At 42.7% G+C, this 3,464-nt stretch overlaps 1 protein-coding gene across 2 annotated transcripts in view; it reads left to right on the plus strand.

Annotated features, from left to right (window-relative positions):
• The first annotated feature begins 622 nt into the window (after window positions 1-622).
• CENPL (centromere protein L) overlaps window positions 623-3,464 on the plus strand; it is a 17,910-nt gene continuing 15,068 nt past the window's right edge. For both annotated transcript variants that reach the window (XR_003794626.1, XM_029230568.1), the window contains exon 1: window positions 623-745. The gene's annotated coding sequence lies outside the window, so the exon portion shown is untranslated. The remainder of the gene's footprint in view (window positions 746-3,464) is intronic.

Here is a 3,464-nt window from a genome sequence, read left to right on the forward strand (position 1 = left end):
CTTAACCCACCCCACGAACAGCCAAGATTACGGTGGAGGGAGTCAACCAATCGGAACAGAGGGAATGCCGCCATTTTTACTACGGGCGGAAGTTTGAAGGACCGCTGAGCACCGGTAGAAAAGCGCGGAAGATTAACACCCCGTGATTAGTAAAGTAGACTTTAAAGGTTAGAGCGCTCCCGTGCCCTCAGTTAAAATGGCAACCTTAGTTGCTTCACTGACTTGGAATCGGCGCCATGGACGCGTCCAGCGTCCTGCCGCAGGGCGAGTCGGGAAACGATTTTAAACTGAGGAGGCGGCTGAACGCAAAGTTGCTGCTTCTCAACGGCGGGATTTTGGAGCTGGCGTTGGCCCCTGAGGCCTCAGGTGGAGAGGGGCGCTTTGGGATACACTGTCCCTTGCCCTTTCCCTCCGTGGGCTGAAGCGGACTCCGCAGGAGCGAGGGTCGCGGAGCTGGGTGGCTGAGTCAGCGGAAATGTCCTTCCCGGCGTGAAGTGTCGGGCTCGGCTGGCGCCTGCGGGAGCGGAGGTCTCCTTACTGGGCCCGTTTGCGTCCGTCGTGAACCCAGCTGTGGTGGAGCGAGAGGGAATTTGGGAGCGCCAGGGTTTCCTCCGGACTTACTCTTCGCTGTCATTTTGGCGGCTCTTTTACTTCAGGGGATTTCAGTTTTGACGTAGTTTTGGATCCAGACTTGAAGAATGATTCGTGAAGGGAATGGTTGACAGCGTCATCACGGCATTTATTGGTAAGATGCTTTGTTATTGGTCCAGGCGTGGCAGTAAACTTTGTGTTTTGCCATGTTGTATAGTGGTTATCTTTACAATACTTGGGGATTCAGATGTGTTTCACACGACCTGCTTAGCATTGGCGTTGGGTGACGATGTGCAAAAGTGATTTAAGTCAGGGTCCCTTTCTTCACGGACTTAGCACAAGAAAAACAACTGAGTTGTAATTGTGTGTTCTGAACTGCAAGTGCAAGAGGAATTGGCCGGAGAGCTAGCTCTGTGGATACTTGGAAGCTTCTCCTGAGGAGATGAAACTTAAAGGATAGATTGGATTTGGTCAGACAAATGGGTGTAGAGAAGTAGTCTTAATTGGCAATAGGTTGAATAAAAAAGTCCGGGAGCAGAGGCAAACATGACAGGCATGAAGAGCAGGAGGGTGATGAGCAGCCTAGGGGAAGGGGTGCATGTTTGGGTGTAGGGCAGTGGCTCTTAACCGTTTAAAGAATCATCTCCTGGACCTTTCTTCACCCCCTTCTCCCACCAAATACACACGCATACACCATTTTGCATCCAACCTTAGAGGGCTTTTAGATTTAGGAAAGACCCTTTGTCCATGGATCTTGGGGTAAGAACTGAAATAGTAGAAAATGAACCTGGATAGGATCAGATAATATGATCAGGTGCCTTGAAACCCAGGCAGAGGTTTTGGCTTCATTTATTTAGAAGATGTGTGGGAATTGTTATGGGATCTCAAGCAAGGTAATGACAAGATAAAAGTGATGTCTGTGGAGAAACTAGTCATGGATTGGGGAAAGGGGTTAAGACTGGGAATAAGATAAGTGGCTATAATTAAGAATGGAAGTGAAGGCCAAATCTGAGAAGGCTAGTATGTATGCTTTTAAGAAATATGTCAGAATTTGATGCTAATTCGGATGTAAACGTGAAGTTGAGGGAAGAGTAAAAGATGACTAAGGAGTATTTTAAGGGGCAGGAAGGAAAATGAGAAGGAAGAGTGGAATTATTACTGAGAAACAGGGTAGTTGGAAAGGAAAGATTGGTTGTGAAATAATGTTTAGCTTTGAACTTAATGAGTTTGAGGACAAAGAAGTTTAATGTTTTACAGGAAATTGGAAATGCAGGTGCAAAGGTCTGAAAATAGAGATTTAGGAGTCATATGTAGAATGAATGTTATATGGAGAATGAGTGATTTCAGAGTCTGGGGAGACGTGCAACTGTTGGGACTGGAGGAAGGATAGGAATCAGCAAATGAATCAGAAGGAACCATAAGAAACAAGGAGGAGAAATAATTGAGTGTCTGAAAAAAAACAAGGTAACCGAAAGTTTAGAGGAGTAAGGATGAGCACACTTGATGAACCAAGTATTTGGCCATGGTTTTCACAAAAATATTATTGGTAATCTTCAAAAGTGCCATGTCTTTATAGTGATGGATTCATAAGAGAGGTTGCTGAAGATTTCCAAAAAAAATTTATTAGTAAGTGGAGGCAATAGTTGTATACCATTTTTACAGGAAATTGGTCTCAAGACGAATGAGACGAGTAGGATTTAAACAAAACATTTTTAGTGTTAGGAATACAAGAATATGCATGGCAGTGGAAGAAAAGTATCCTGTGAAGTAGAGATTAGAGATGATAGAGGTTTGAAATAAACATGGGAGATGGTGCCCAAGAGAAATGTGAAGGGACATGGAGATCTAGAATATTGGTTGATGGATTGGCTTTAGAAAGCAAGTAAGAGGACCTCTTTCCTTACAGTTGGAAGGAAGAATATTGGGGCAGTAAAATATTAAGTCAAGCTATATTTTTAACCTCTTAATTATCTGGCAGAGCAAAATTGCACATTATTGAGTATGGAGTGAGAAAGTAAAATAGGTATAAACCATTTTCTAATCTTTAATGCATGGATTGGGCTATTTCACATTTACTGCAGTATTAAATTACTCAAGGGAAATGTTTTCTCGATACCAGTCCTTTCAGAGCTAGTAGTCTTTCTCTCACCTAGATAGACTTTAAAATCCTTTTGGAATTCATAGAATTTCTCTTTTAAGGAGTCAAACTTAGTAGGGCTTATTTTGCCTTGAAATTGATCCCTATTGAAAGGCAGTGTGCAAGAAGGAGGTAAGAGCACCCACTCTGGTGTTTGACTGTCTCGGTTCAAATTCTGGCTCTGGCATTTTTAGCTGTATAACTTTGGCAAGTTATTTAATTTCTTTATCTTCCTATCTGTCAACTGGGAATATAATAACCCACCTCATACAGTTGTTTGAGGATTAAATGAGACAATATTTGTTAAAGGGCTTAGAAAGTTGCCTGGCACATGATGAATACTCAATAAATGTTAGCAATTATTCCAAATAACAGATTTGAAAGAAACATTCAATGTAGATGGGACTGATTAAAATTCCATTTTGAATACATAATTCTGTATGCATTTAAAGCCAGACTGCTTTAGAGTAGCTGCTATTTAAGTTGTATGGTATATGATCTTTCTCTGGGCATTATCTGAGTTTTGAGAACTATATATTTAATTTATGGAGTTTTGTGCAAGGTATAAAGTGTGTCATAGTTTGACATGATGAAATTTAAATATAGGGCTTCCCTGGTGGCGCAGTGGTTGAGAATCTGCCTGCCAATGCAGGGGACACGGGTTCGAGCCCTGGTCTGGGAAGATCCCACATGCCGCGGGGCAACTGGGCCCGTGAGCCACAACTACTGAGCCTGC

The sequence above is a fragment of the Monodon monoceros genome, unplaced genomic scaffold (genome assembly GCF_005190385.1).
Source record: "Monodon monoceros isolate NGI ecotype Baffin Bay Population unplaced genomic scaffold, NGI_Narwhal_1 Super_Scaffold_18, whole genome shotgun sequence".
Classification (NCBI taxonomy): domain Eukaryota; kingdom Metazoa; phylum Chordata; class Mammalia; order Artiodactyla; family Monodontidae; genus Monodon; species Monodon monoceros.